Below are 15,976 nucleotides of genomic sequence, written 5' to 3' on the forward strand. Positions count from 1 at the left end.
TTCTATTTTTGTTTCATCAGACCAGAGGACATTTCTCCAAAAAGTACAATCTTTATCCCCAGTTGCAAACCGTAGTCTGGCTTTTTTATGGTGGTTTTGGAGCAGTGGCTTCTTCCTTGCTGAGTGGCCTTTCAGGTTATGTCGATATATGACTCGTTTTACTGTAGATATAGATACTTTTGTACCTGTTTCCTCCAGCATCTTCACAAGGTCATTTGCTGTTGTTCTGGGATTGATTTGCACTTTTCGCACCAAAGTACGTTCATCTCTAGGAAACAGAACGTGTCTCCATCCAGAGCGGTATGACAGTTGAGTGGTCCCATGGTGTTTATACTTGCGTACTATTGTTTGTACAGATGAACGTGGTACCTTCAGGCGTTTGGAAATTGCTCCCAAGGATGAACCAGACTTGTGGAGGTCTACAATTAATTTTCTGAGGTCTTGGCTGATTTATTTTGATTTTCCCATGATATCAAGCAAAGAGGCACTGCGTTTGAAGGTAGGCCTTGAAATACATCAACAGGTACATCTCCAATTGACTCAAATGATGTCAATTAGCCTATCAGAAGCTTCTAAAGCCATTACATAATTTTCTGGAATTTTCCAAGCTGTTTAAAGGCACATTCAACTTAGTCTATGTAAATGAATTGTGATACAGTGAATTATAAATTAAATAATCTGTCTGTAAACAATTGTTGGAAAAATTACTTGTGTCATGCACAAAGTAGATGTCCTAACCAACTTGCCAAAACTATAGTTTGTTAACAAGAAATTTGTGGAGTGGTTGAAAGTTTTAATAACTCCAACCTAAGTGTATGTAAACTTCCGACTTCAACTGTATTCTGTTTGTATAACACAGCCTATGGAACTCATACATCACATATTCTGTTTGTATAACACAGCCTATGGAACTCATACATCACATATTCTGTTTGTATAACACAGCCTATGGAACTCATACATCACATATTCTGTTTGTATAACACAGCCTATGGAACTCATACATCACATATTCTGTTTGTATAACACAGCCTATGGAACTCATACATCACATATTCTGTTTGTAGAACACAGCCTATGGAACTCAAACATCACATATTCTGTTTGTATAACACAGCCTATGGAACTCATACATCACATATTCTGTTTGTAGAACACAGCCTATGGAACTCATACATCACATATTCTGTTTGTAGAACACAGCCTATGGAACTCAAACATCACATATTCTGTTTGTATAACACAGCCTATGGAACTCATACATCACATATTCTGTTTGTAGAACACAGCCTATGGAATTCAAACATCACATATTCTGTTTGTGGAACACAGCCTATGGAACTCAAACATCACATATTCTGTTTGTAGAACACAGCCTATGGAACTCATACATCTCATATTCTGTTTGTATAACACAGCCTATGGAACTCAAACATCACATATTCTGTTTGTATAACACAGCCTATGGAACTCAAACATCACATATTCTGTTTGTATAACACAGCCTATGGAACTCAAACATCACATATTCTGTTTGTAGAACACAGCCTATGGAACTCAAACATCACATATTCTGTTTGTAGAACACAGCCTATGGAACTCATACATCACATATTCTGTTTGTAGAACACAGCCTATGGAACTCATACATCACATATTCTGTTTGTATAACACAGCCTATGGAACTCATACATCACATATTCTGTTTGTAGAACACAGCCTATGGAACTCAAACATCACATATTCTGTTTGTATAACACAGCCTATGGAACTCAAACATCACATATTCTGTTTGTAGAACACAGCCTATGGAACTCATACATCACATATTCTGTTTGTAGAACACAGCCTATGGAATTCACCCAGATCATGCAATATTGTTTAAAATAATTTAATAAGCACTTTGTTTTATGGGGGACTGTTATTGTTTTACGACCCTCCGGGCAGCCAATGGCTTTGCAGATCGGTCCAGCTCTCCACACATCATTTTATTTTACTGCATGTTGGCCGCTTTACTGCTCGGCAACAGCTTCACCGATGGCGACAGGGAAAGTCTTCCCGCTCGTTCCCAAAGAATCATCATAAGGAGAGAGAACATGAACACACACGCACACACACAGAGGGAAAACGTAAAAAAACAGTAATATATTCTCACAGTTATATTGTGCAAAGCCACACAGCTGAGCAGTACTGTTATTGTGGACCATAGAAGGAGTCCTAGGTCTTTGACACTCTGGTTTCTGTAAGCCTCAACAGCTTTGGGTTACTTTGATATCCTCAGTGAGAATGCGTCATATGGTGTTATGATAGTGAATATCAATCATTAAATATGTCAATCAAATGTTATGGAGGCAACGTAGCCATGTCTTTTTTGACTGGAGAGAGCTTACAGTGGATGTGTTTGGGTAGTCTTTCTTTGTTTAAGTATCGATCGGTATTGTCTGGTGGGTATTTGGCCAATACTGTATATGCATGAAAAAATACACTGACACTGTGCTCTTCTGTGGTGGGTGGTATAGATAACCTTTTGCCCTTTGCTACCTGTGTGTGTGTGTGTGTGTGTGTTTGTGTGTATCTCTTTGTGTATGTGTGTGTGTCTGTGTATGTGTGTTTCTGTGTGTGTGTGTGTGTGTGTGTGTGTGTGTGTGTGTGTGTGTGTTTGTGTGTGTGGGTGTATCACTTTGTGTATGTGTGTGTGTCTGTGTGTGTGTGTGTGAGTGTGTGTGTACCGCTTTGTGTATGTGTGTGTGTGTGATTCTATGTGTGTGTGTGTGCGTGTGTGTGTGTGTGTGTGTATGGGTGTGTGATGGAGCACCTCAGTGCCATGGTGATGTATCCTCATTATTTCCCGTTCCGTGACTGTCACACTCAGCCTGCTGCACCCCTCCAGGGGGACTGGGATGTACGGGCTTCCCCCTCTACCTGCTCGTCCCTTCGCCCCACGGTCAGCCCGAACTGCTGAGTCGCCTCTGACCGCTGACTGCTGACCAATGAGCAGAGTTTTGTGACATCAACGGTCCTAATTGACCATCGTAAGAGCATTTCCACATAGAGTAGAAAGGAGTTGACCCTAACCACCAGTAGAACAGGGTCTGATATGTTCTCTTCACCTTTACAGTCGCTAGTGAAAGTCTACACACCCCTTGCACAATCTTCACATTCTGCTGCTTTAAAATTTACTTTAAAAAGGGATTACATTCGATCTACAGAGCTACACATGCTACTCCACATTTTCAAAGTGAAAGAAAATGAACAGTTAAGATATTCTAGTGTGTGTGTGTGGTGTGTGTGTGTTCAGGGGGTTACAGGTGCCTTCAGAAAGTATTCACACCCCTTCACTTTTTCCAAATGTTGTTGTGTTGCAGCCTAAATTGTAAATTGATTAAATTGGGATTTATTGTTATTGGCCTACACACAATAGCCTATATTGTCAAAGTGGAATTATTTTGTATGACATTTTTACAAATTCATTAAAAATGAAAAGCTGAAATGTCTTGAGTCAATAAGAATTCAACCCATTTGTTGTGGCAAACCTAAATAAATTCAGGAATAAAAATGTGCTTAAAAAGTCACATAATAAGTTGCATGGACTCACTCTGTGTGCAATATTGGTGTTTAACATGATTTTTGAATGACTACCTCATCTCTGTACCCCACACATACAATTATCTGTAAGGTCCCTCAGTTGAGCAGTGAATTTCAAACACAGATTCAACCACAAAGACCAGCGAGGTTTTCCAATGCCTGTTTGCAACAAGGCACTAAATTAATACTGCAAAACATGTGGCAAAGCAATTAACTTTTTGTCCTAAATACAAAGTGTTATGTTCGGGGCAAATCCAATACAACACATTACTGAGTACCACTCTCCAGATTTTCAAGCATAATGGTGGCTGCATCATGTTATAGGTATGCTTGGGGAGTTTTTCAGGATGAAAAATTAACGGATTGGAGCTAAGCACAGGCAAAATACAAAAGGAAAACCTGGTTCAGTCTGCTTTCCACCAGACACTGGGAGATGAATTCACCTTTCAGCAGGACAATAACCTAAAACACAAGGCCTAATCTACACTGGAGTTGCTTACCAAGAAGACGGTGAATGTTCCTGAGTGGCGGCGTTACAGTTTTTACATAAATCTACTTGAAAATCTATGGCAAGACCTGAAAATGGTTGTTTAGCAATAATCAAAAACCTTTTAACAGAGCTTGAAGGATGTTGAAAAGAGTAATTAGGAAATGTTGCACAATCTAGGTGTGGAAAGCTCTTAGGTCGTGTCTACACTTGACACCTACATGCGACTTCTGCTATCAGAATATGAAGATCGCATTGAAGAGACGGGTCTAGACGCACAAAAGTCGCTTTGTGGTCTGATTGTGTTAAGATCTGGCTGACCACTTCAAGAGGTGCTCAGGGATGCATTGTGTGTGGATTTCTCCTCACTCTGGATGCAATCAGGCTATCGAATGAATACAGTGGGCGACGTCATCAGCACTCCTCCCACAATTCTCCAGAAAATGTGTGTTTTGGGAGAGAGGCACCTTTTCATTATAACGTTGGAAGAAATACATTCCTAGCGTGTGAGAAACATGTTTGCTGGTCTCATAAATGCTAGCCAGCTGGCTAATATTTAGAACAAATATTTTTTATTTGGCTAGAGTTACGCTAACCCGAGTTTAGCTGGGTAGTTAGCTACAGTAGTTAGCTACTGCCATCAGTTGTTTTTCTGTTATCATATTTAGCCTATTCCACCGTTTGTAGAATGCCTACTGGTATTTTAATATAGTGTGGGAAAAGGGAATCCGGACACACTGTGGACACGGTAGACACATTTAATTTAATTTAAGGCCTCCTGTAGCTCAGTTGGTAGAGCATGGCGCTTGCAATGCCAGGGTTGTGGATTTGATTCCCACGGGGGGCCAGTATGAAAAATGTAATCGCTGCCAAAGGCACTTCTACAAAGTATTGACTCAGGGGTGTGAATACTTATGTAAATGTGATATTTCTGTGTTTCATTAGCAAAAATATATAAAAACATGTTTCACTTTGTGATGATGGGGTACTGTGTGTAGATGGGTGAGAAAAAAACATATATTTAATAATTTTGAATTCAGGCTGTAACACAACACAATGTGGAATAAGTCAAGGGGTATGAATACTTTCTGAAGGCATCGTAAGTGAGCAAGGTAAGGTTAAACCGTGGGAAAGAGACTAGGGGAGATAGTAGCGGCAGATAGAGAGGGCATCAGTGAACAGCTAAGAGCCTGTACTTAGTGTCTTTAATGGACTCTTTGAAAGGCCACTCACACTGTTAGTCTTTGAGCAGACCTCCCCAAACCTATAAACTTATAGAGAGAAAGAGGGAGGAAAGGAAGGAAAGGGAGGAGTGTGTGAGTGTGTATGTGTGTGTAATGGTTGGTGAGTCACTCCATGGGGGTCTGTGCTATATAAGTGCAGATGTGTGTGTTTATGTTAGTATGATGATAAGTTAGTTGTTCAGGAGGGTGTTTGTGTGTTTGTTAGCATGACGATAGGTTAGTTGTTCAGGAGGGTGTTTGTGTGTTTATGTTAGTATGACGATAGGTTAGTTGTTCAGGAGGGTGTTTGTGTGTTTATGTTAGTATGACGATAGGTTAGTTGTTTAGGAGGGTGTTTGTGTGTTTATGTTAGTATGACGATACGTTAGTTGTTCAGGAGGGTGTTTGTTTGTTTATGTTAGTATGATGATAGGTTAGTTGTTCAGGAGGGTGTTTGTGTGTTTATGTTAGTATGAAGATAGGTTAGTTGTTCAATAGGGTGTTTGTGTGTTTATGTTAGTATTATGATAGGTTAGTTGTTCAGGAGGGTGTTTGTGTGTTAATGTTAGTATGACGATTGGTTAGTTGTTCAGGAGGGTGTTTGTGTGTTTATGTTAGTATTATGATAGGTTAGTTGTTCAGGAGGGTGTTTGTGTGTTTATGTTAGTATTATGATAGGTTAGTTGTTTAGGAGGGTGTTAGTGTATGTTAGTATGATGATAAGTTAGTTGTTCAGGAGGGTGTTTGTGTGTTTATGTTAGTATGACGATAGGTTAGTTGTTCAGGAGGGTGTTTGTGTGTTTATGTTAGTATGACGATAGGTTAGTTGTTCAGGAGGGTGTTTGTTTATGTTAATATGATGATAAGTTAGTTGTTCAGGAGGGTGTTTGTGTGTTTATGTTAGTATGAAGATAGGTTAGTTGTTCAAGATGGTGTTTGTGTGTTTATGTTAGTATGATGATAGGTTAGTTGTTCAGGAGGGTGTTTGTGTGTTTATGTTAGTATTATGATAGGTTAGTTGTTTAGGAGGGTGTCTGTGTATGTTAGTATGATGATAAGTTAGTTGTTCAGGAGGGTGTTTGTGTGTTTATGTTAGTATGACGATAGGTTAGTTGTTCAGGAGGGTGTTTGTGTGTTTATGTTAGTATGACGATAGGTTAGTTGTTCAGGAGGGTGTTTGTTTATGTTAATATGATGATAAGTTAGTTGTTCAGGAGGGTGTTTGTGTGTTTATGTTAGTATGAAGATAGGTTAGTTGTTCAAGATGGTGTGTGTGTGTTTATGTTAGTATGATGATAGGTTAGTTGTTCAGGAGGGTGTTTGTGTGTTTATGTTAGCACGACGATAGGTTATTTGTTCGGGAGGGTGTTAGTATGATGATAAGTTAGTTGTTCAGGAGGGTGTTTGTGTGTTTATGTTAGTATTATGATAGGTTAGTTGTTTAGGAGGGTGTTAGTGTATGTTAGTATGATGATAAGTTAGTTGTTCAGGAGGGTGTTTGTGTGTTCATGTTAGCATGATTATAAGTTAGTTGTTCAGGAGGGTTTTTGTGTGTTTATGTTAGTATGAAGATAGGTTTGTTGTTCAGGAGGGTGTTTGTGTGTTTATGTTAGTACGACGATAGGTTATTTGTTCAGGAGGGTGTTTGTGTGTTTATGTTAGTATGATGATAAGTTAGTTGTTCAGGAGGGTGTTTGTGTGTTTATGTTAGTATGACGATAGGTTAATTGTTCAGGAGGGTGTTTGTGTGTTTATGTTGGTTAGGTTAGTTGTTCAGGAGGGTGATTGTGTGTTTATGTTAGTATGACGATAGGTTTGTTGTTCAGGAGGGTGTTTGTGTCTTTATGTTAGTATGAAGATAGGTTAGTTGTTCAGGAGGGTGTTTGTGTGTTTATGTTAGTATGACGATAGGTTATTTGCTCAAGAGAGTGTTTGTGTGTTTATGTTAGTATTATGATAGGTTAGTTGTTCAGGAGGGTGTTTGTGTGTTTACTGTATGCTGGTATGAGGATAGGTTAGTTGTTAAGGAGGGTGTTTGTGTGTTTATGTTAGTATGATGATAGGTTAGTTTATCAGGAGGGTGTTAGTGTGTTTATGTTAGTATGACGATAGGTTAGTTGTTCAGGATGGTGTTTGTGTGTTTATATTAGTATGATGATAGGTTAGTTGTTCAGGAGGGTGTTTGTGTCACGGTTCAGACAGACGACAAGAGGACCACAATTGCGTCACACCAGAAAGTTTATTAAAACTTAAGGGAAAAGGGAAGTAGGGAGTGAGTGAAGGCTCCAGGGGTTATCCCGTCCAATGTGCTGGGTCTGTGCCCCCCCCAGTGGCAGCGGAAGCGTCCGATGACGCCGGTGGTTGGTGGTCCAGAAGTCCTGGGGGGAGGAAACACAGACACAACGGGGCGGATGAAACAAGGCAGAAGTACAGTTCAAGGGAAATCCAAATACGTTGTAGCAAGGCAGAAGGCTGGTCAGAGTTACCGGGGTCGAAGAGTAGTCAGGAGTCGTAATGGCAGAAAGCAGGTCTGGTTTTCCTGGGGCAGAAGAGTATCCAAGAATCAGGCAGGTCCGGGGTCACAAAACAAGGGGTGAGCCAGAAGGCGAAGCACACAGGTTCGGGGTGTGAGCTTTGCAGACGATCTGACAAAGGAGAGCTGAGAGACGGGACTTTAAATACTGGGAGAGGTTAGTGGGTAATGCAGCGCAGCTGGCAGAGTAATTAGAGCCGAGCAGAGCAGGGACAGGTGGAGCTCGTTAGGCTGAGTAGAGAGAGAGAGATGAGCAGAGTGGAAGATAGTGGAAACACATTAAGGTGGTAACCCGGTGGAGTGAGAGGGCTCATGACAGTTTGTGTGTTTATGTTAGTATGATGATAGGTTAATTGTTCAGGAGGGTGATTGTATGTTTATAATAGTATGACGATAGGTTAGCTGTTAAGGATGGTGTTTGTGTGTTTATGTTAGTATGACGATACGTTAGTTGTTCAGGAGTATGTTTGCGTGTTTATGTTAGGAATGACGATAGGTTAGTTGTTTAGGAGGATGTTTGTGTGTTTATGTTAGTATGACGATAGGTTAGTTGTTCAGGAAGGTATGATGATATGTTAGTTGTTCAGAGGGTGTTTGTGTGTTTATGTTAGTATGATGATAGGTTAGTTGTTCAGGAGGGTGTTTGTGTGTTTATGTTAGTATGAAGATAGGTTGTTCAGGAGGGTGTTTGTGTGTTTATGTTAGTATTATGATAAGTTCGTTGTTCAGGAGGGTGTTTGTGTGTTTATGTTAGTATGACGATAGGTTAGCTGTTCAGGAGGATGTTTGCGTGTTTATGTTAGTATGACGACAGGTTAGTTGTTTAGGAGGATGTTTGTGTGTTTATGTTAGTATGACGATAGCTTAGTTGTTCAGCAGGGTGTTTGTGTCTTTATGTTAGTATGATGATAGGTTATTTGTTCAGGAGGGTATGATGATATGTTAGTTGTTCAGGAGGGTGTTTGTGTGTTTATGTTAGTATGACGATAGGTTAGCTGTTCAGGAGGATGTTTGCGTGTTTATGTTAGTATGACGACAGGTTAGTTGTTTAGGAGGATGTTTGTGTGTTTATGTTAGTATGACGATAGCTTAGTTGTTCAGCAGGGTGTTTGTGTCTTTATGTTAGTATGATGATAGGTTATTTGTTCAGGAGGGTATGATGATATGTTAGTTGTTCAGGAGGGTGTTTGTGTGTTTATGTTAGTATGACGATAGGTTAGTTGTTCAGGAGGGTGTTTGTTTGTTTATGTTAGTATGATGATAGGTTAGTTGTTCAGGAGGGTGTTTGTGTGTTTATGTTAGTATGACCATAGGTTAGTTGTTCAGGAGGGTGTTTGTTTGTTTATGTTAGTATGATGATAAGTTAGTTGTTCAGGAGGGTGTTTGTGTGTTTATGTTAGTGTGAAGATAGGTTAGTTGTTCAATAGGGTGTTTGTGTGTTTATGTTAGTATTATGATAGGTTAGTTGTTCAGGAGGGTGTTTGTGTTTTAATGTTAGTATGACGATTGGTTAGTTGTTCAGGAGGGTGTTTGTGTGTTTATGTTAGTATTATGATAGGTTAGTTGTTTAGGAGGGTGTTAGTGTATGTTAGTATGATGATAAGTTAGTTGTTCAGGAGGGTGTTTGTGTGTTCATGTCAGTATGACGATAGGTTAGTTGTTCAGGAGGGTGTTTGTGTGTTTATGTTAGTATGACGATAGGTTAGTTGTTCAGGAGGGTGTTTGTGTGTTTATGTTAGTATGATGATAGGTTTGTTGTTCAGGAGGGTGTTTGTATGTTTATGTTAGTATGATGACAAGTTAGTTGTTCAGGAGGGTGTTTGCGTGTTTATGTTAGTACGACGCTAGGTTATTTGTTCAGGAGGGTGTTTGTGTGTTTGTTAGTATGATGATAAGTTAGTTGTTCAGGACGGTGTTTGTGTGTTTATGTTAGTACGACGAAAGGTTATTTGTTCAAGAGGGTGTTTGTGTGTTTATGTTAGTATGATGATAAGTTAGTTGTTCAGGAGGGTGTTTGTGTGTTTATGTTAGTATGACGATAGGTTAATTGTTCAGGAGGGTGTTTGTGTGTTTATGTTGGTTAGGTTAGTTGTTCAGGAGGGTGATTGTGTGTTTATGTTAGTATGACGATAGGTTTGTTGTTCAGGAGGGTGTTTGTGTCTTTATGTTAGCACGACAATAGGTTATTTGTTCGGGAGGGTGTTAGTATGATGATAAGTTAGTTGTTCAGGAGGGTGTTTGTGTGTTTATGTTAGTATTATGATAGGTTAGTTGTTTAGGAGGGTGTTAGTGTATGTTAGTATGATGATAAGTTAGTTGTTCAGGAGGGTGTTTGTGTGTTCATGTCAGCATGATTATAAGTTAGTTGTTCAGGAGGGTTTTTGTGTGTTTATGTTAGTATGAAGATAGGTTTGTTGTTCAGGAGGGTGTTTGTGTGTTTATGTTAGTACGACGATAGGTTATTTGTTCAGGAGGGTGTTTGTGTGTTTATGTTAGTATGATGATAAGTTAGTTGTTCAGGAGGGTGTTTGTGTGTTTATGTTAGTATGACGATAGGTTAATTGTTCAGGAGGGTGTTTGTGTGTTTATGTTGGTTAGGTTAGTTGTTCAGGAGGGTGATTGTGTGTTTATGTTAGTATGACGATAGGTTTGTTGTTCAGGAGGGTGTTTGTGTCTTTATGTTAGTATGATGACAAGTTAGTTGTTCAGGAGGGTGTTTGTGTGTTTATGTTAGTATGACGATAGGTTATTTGCTCAAGAGAGTGTTTGTGTGTTTATGTTAGTATGATGATAAGTTAGTTGTTCAGGAGGGTGTTTGTGTGTTTATGTTAGTATGACGATAGGTTAATTGTTCAGGAGGGTGTTTGTGTGTTTATGTTGGTTAGGTTAGTTGATCAGGAGGGTGATTGTGTGTTTATGTTAGTATGATGATAGGTTAGTTGTTCAGGTGGGTGTTTGTGTGATTATGTAGTAGGAGTTAGTTGTTAGGAGGGTGTTTGTGTGTTTATGTTAGTATGACGATAGGTTAATTGTTCAGGAGGGTGTTTGTGTGTTTATGTTAGTATGACGATACGTTAGTTATTCAGAAGGATGTTTGTGTGTTTATGTTAGTATGACGATAGGTTAGTTGTTTAGGAGGATGTTTGTGTGTTTATGTTAGCATGATGATAAGTTAGTTGTTCAGGAGGGTATTTGTGTGTTTATGTTAGTATGAAGATAGGTTTGTTGTTCAGGAGGGTGTTTGTGTGTTTATGTTAGTATGACGATATGTTAGTTGTTTAGGAGGATGTTTTTGTGTTTATGTTAGTATGATGATAGGTTAGTTGTTCAGGAGGGTATGATGATAGTTTAGTTGTTCAGGAGGGTGTTTTGTGTGTTTATGTTAGTATGATGATAGGTTAGTTGTTCAGGTGGGTGTTTGTGTGTTTATGTTAGTATGACGATAAGTTAGTTGTTCAGGAGGGTCTTGGTGTGTTTATGTTAGTATGACGATAGGTTAATTGTTCAGGAGGGTCTTGGTGTGTTTATGTTAGTATGACGATAGGTTATTTGTTCAAGAGGGTGTTTGTGTGTTCATGTTAGCATGATTATAAGTTAGTTGTTCAGGAGGGTGTTTGTGTGTTTATGTTAGTATGACGATACGTTTGTTGTTCAGAAGGGTGTTTGTGTGTTTATGTTAGTATGATGATAAGTTAGTTGTTCAGGAGGGTGTTTGTGTGTTTATGTTAGTACGACGATAGGTTATTTGTTCTGGAGGGTGTTTGTGTGTTCATGTTAGCATGATTATAAGTTAGTTGTTCAGGAGGGTTTTTGTGTGTTTATGTTAGTATGAAGATAGGTTTGTTGTTCAGGAGGGTGTTTGTGTGTTTATGTTAGTATGATGATAAGTTATTTGTTCAGGAGGGTGTTTGTGTGTTTATGTTAGTATGATGATAAGTTAGTTGTTCAGGAGGGTGTTTGTGTGTTTATGTTAGTATGACGATAGGTTAATTGTTCAGGAGGGTGTTTGTGTGTTTATGTTGGTTAGGTTAGTTGTTCAGGAGGGTGATTGTGTGTTTATGTTAGTATGACGATAGGTTTGTTGTTCAGGAGGGTGTTTGTGTGTTTATGTTAGTATGATGACAAGTTAGTTGTTCAGGAGGGTGTTTGTGTGTTTATGTTAGTATGACGATAGGTTATTTGCTCAAGAGAGTGTTTGTGTGTTTATGTTAGTATGATGATAAGTTAGTTGTTCAGGAGGGTGTTTGTGTGTTTATGTTAGTATGACGATAGGTTTGTTGTTCAGGAGGGTGTTTGTGTGTTTATGTTAGTACGACGATAGGTTATTTGTTCAAGAGGGTGTTTGTGTGTGTTCATGTTAGTATGATGACAAGTTAGTTGTTCAGGAGGGTGTTTGTGTGTTTATGTTAGTATGACGATACGTTATTTGCTCAAGAGGGTGTTTGTGTGTTTATGTTAGTATGAAGATAGGTTAGTTGTTCAGGAGGGTGTTTGTGTGTTTATGTTAGTATTATGATAGGTTAGTTGTTCAGGAGGGTGTTTGTGTGTTTACTGTATGCTGGTATGAGGATAGGTTAGTTGTTAAGGAGGGTGTTTGTGTGTTTATGTTAGTATGATGATAGGTTAGTTTATCAGGAGGGTGTTAGTGTGTTTATGTTAGTATGACGATAGGTTAGTTGTTCAGGATGGTGTTTGTGTGTTTATATTAGTATGATGATAGGTTAGTTGTTCAGGAGGGTGTTTGTGTGTTTATGTTAGTATGATGATAGGTTAATTGTTCAGGAGGGTGATTGTATGTTTATAATAGTATGACGATAGGTTAGCTGTTAAGGATGGTGTTTGTGTGTTTATGTTAGTATGACGATACGTTAGTTGTTCAGGAGTATGTTTGCGTGTTTATGTTAGAATGACGATAGGTTAGTTGTTTAGGAGGATGTTTGTGTGTTTATGTTAGTATGACGATAGGTTAGTTGTTCAGGAAGGTATGATGATATGTTAGTTGTTCAGGAGGGTGTTTGTGTGTTTATGTTAGTATGATGATAGGTTAGTTGTTCAGGAGGGTGTTTGTGTGTTTATGTTAGTATGAAGATAGGTTGTTCAGGAGGGTGTTTGTGTGTTTATGTTAGTATTATGATAAGTTAGTTGTTCAGGAGGGTGTTTGTGTGTTTATGTTAGTATGACGATAGGTTAGCTGTTCAGGAGGATGTTTGCGTGTTTATGTTAGTATGACGACAGGTTAGTTGTTTAGGAGGATGTTTGTGTGTTTATGTTAGTATGACGATAGCTTAGTTGTTCAGCAGGGTGTTTGTGTCTTTATGTTAGTATGATGATAGGTTATTTGTTCAGGAGGGTATGATGATATGTTAGTTGTTCAGGAGGGTGTTTGTGTGTTTATGTTAGTATGACGATAGGTTAGCTGTTCAGGAGGATGTTTGCGTGTTTATGTTAGTATGACGACAGGTTAGTTGTTTAGGAGGATGTTTGTGTGTTTATGTTAGTATGACGATAGCTTAGTTGTTCAGCAGGGTGTTTGTGTCTTTATGTTAGTATGATGATAGGTTATTTGTTCAGGAGGGTATGATGATATGTTAGTTGTTCAGGAGGGTGTTTGTGTGTTTATGTTAGTATGACGATAGGTTAGTTGTTCAGGAGGGTGTTTGTTTGTTTATGTTAGTATGATGATAGGTTAGTTGTTCAGGAGGGTGTTTGTGTGTTTATGTTAGTATGACCATAGGTTAGTTGTTCAGGAGGGTGTTTGTTTGTTTATGTTAGTATGATGATAAGTTGAGTTGTTCAGGAGGGTGTTTGTGTGTTTATGTTAGTGTGAAGATAGGTTAGTTGTTCAATAGGGTGTTTGTGTGTTTATGTTAGTATTATGATAGGTTAGTTGTTCAGGAGGGTGTTTGTGTTTTAATGTTAGTATGACGATTGGTTAGTTGTTCAGGAGGGTGTTTGTGTGTTTATGTTAGTATTATGATAGGTTAGTTGTTTAGGAGGGTGTTAGTGTATGTTAGTATGATGATAAGTTAGTTGTTCAGGAGGGTGTTTGTGTGTTTATGTTAGTATGACGATAGGTTAGTTGTTCAGGAGGGTGTTTGTGTGTTTATGTTAGTATGACGATAGGTTAGTTGTTCAGGAGGGTGTTTGTGTGTTTATGTTAGTATGATGATAGGTTTGTTGTTCAGGAGGGTGTTTGTATGTTTATGTTAGTATGATGACAAGTTAGTTGTTCAGGAGGGTGTTTGCGTGTTTATGTTAGTACGACGCTAGGTTATTTGTTCAGGAGGGTGTTTGTGTGTTTGTTAGTATGATGATAAGTTAGTTGTTCAGGACGGTGTTTGTGTGTTTATGTTAGTACGACGAAAGGTTATTTGTTCAAGAGGGTGTTTGTGTGTTTATGTTAGTATGATGATAAGTTAGTTGTTCAGGAGGGTGTTTGTGTGTTTATGTTAGTATGACGATAGGTTAATTGTTCAGGAGGGTGTTTGTGTGTTTATGTTGGTTAGGTTAGTTGTTCAGGAGGGTGATTGTGTGTTTATGTTAGTATGACGATAGGTTTGTTGTTCAGGAGGGTGTTTGTGTCTTTATGTTAGTATGATGACAAGTTAGTTGTTCAGGAGGGTGTTTGTGTGTTTATGTTAGTATGACGATAGGTTATTTGCTCAAAAGAGTGTTTGTGTGTTTATGTTAGTATGATGATAAGTTAGTTGTTCAGGAGGGTGTTTGTGTGTTTATGTTAGTATGACGATAGGTTAATTGTTCAGGAGGGTGTTTGTGTGTTTATGTTGGTTAGGTTAGTTGATCAGGAGGGTGATTGTGTGTTTATGTTAGTATGATGATAGGTTAGTTGTTCAGGTGGGTGTTTGTGTGATTATGTTAGTATGATGATAAGTTGAAGTTGTTAAGGAGGGTGTTTGTGTGTTTATGTTAGTATGACGATAGGTTAATTGTTCAGGAGGGTGTTTGTGTGTTTATGTTAGTATGACGATACGTTAGTTATTCAGAAGGATGTTTGCGTGTTTATGTTAGTATGACGATAGGTTAGTTGTTTAGGAGGATGTTTGTGTGTTTATGTTAGCATGATGATAAGTTAGTTGTTCAGGAGGGTATTTGTGTGTTTATGTTAGTATGAAGATAGGTTTGTTGTTCAGGAGGGTGTTTGTGTGTTTATGTTAGTATGACGATATGTTAGTTGTTCAGGAGGGTGTTTTTGTGTTTATGTTAGTATGATGATAGGTTAGTTGTTCAGGAGGTGTTTTGTATGATGATAGGTTAGTTGTTCAGGAGGGTGTTTTGTGTGTTTATGTTAGTATGACGATAGGTTAGTTGTTCAGGAGGGTGTTTGTGTGTTTATGTTAGTATGACGATAAGTTAGTTGTTCAGGAGGGTCTTGGTGTGTTTATGTTAGTATGACGATAGGTTAATTGTTCAGGAGGGTGTTGGTGTGTTTATGTTAGTATGACGATAGGTTATTTGTTCAAGAGGGTGTTTGTGTGTTCATGTTAGTATGATGATAAGTTAGTTGTTCAGGAGGGTGTTTGTGTGTTTATGTTAGTATGACGATACGTTTGTTGTTCAGAAGGGTGTTTGTGTGTTTATGTTAGTATGATGATAAGTTAGTTGTTCAGGAGGGTGTTTGTGTGTTTATGTTAGTATGACGATAGGTTTGTTGTTCAGGAGGGTGTTTGTGTCTTTATGTTAGTATGATGACAAGTTAGTTGTTCAGGAGGGTGTTTGTGTGTTTATGTTAGTATGACGATAGGTTATTTGCTCAAGAGAGTGTTTGTGTGTTTATGTTAGTATTATGATAGGTTAGTTGTTCAGGAGGGTGTTTGTGTGTTTACTGTATGCTGGTATGAGGATAGGTTAGTTGTTAAGGAGGGTGTTTGTGTGTTTATGTTAGTATGATGATAGGTTAGTTTATCAGGAGGGTGTTAGTGTGTTTATGTTAGTATGACGATAGGTTAGTTGTTCAGGATGGTGTTTGTGTGTTTATATTAGTATGATGATAGGTTAGTTGTTCAGGAGGGTGTTTGTGTGTTTATGTTAGTATGATGATAGGTTAGTTGTTCAGGAGGGTGATTGTATGTTTATAATAGTATGACGATAGGTTAGCTGTTAAGGATGGTGTTTGTGTGTTTATGTTAG

Source organism: Coregonus clupeaformis, chromosome 8 (assembly GCF_020615455.1).
Source record: "Coregonus clupeaformis isolate EN_2021a chromosome 8, ASM2061545v1, whole genome shotgun sequence".
Lineage (NCBI taxonomy): Eukaryota > Metazoa > Chordata > Actinopteri > Salmoniformes > Salmonidae > Coregonus > Coregonus clupeaformis.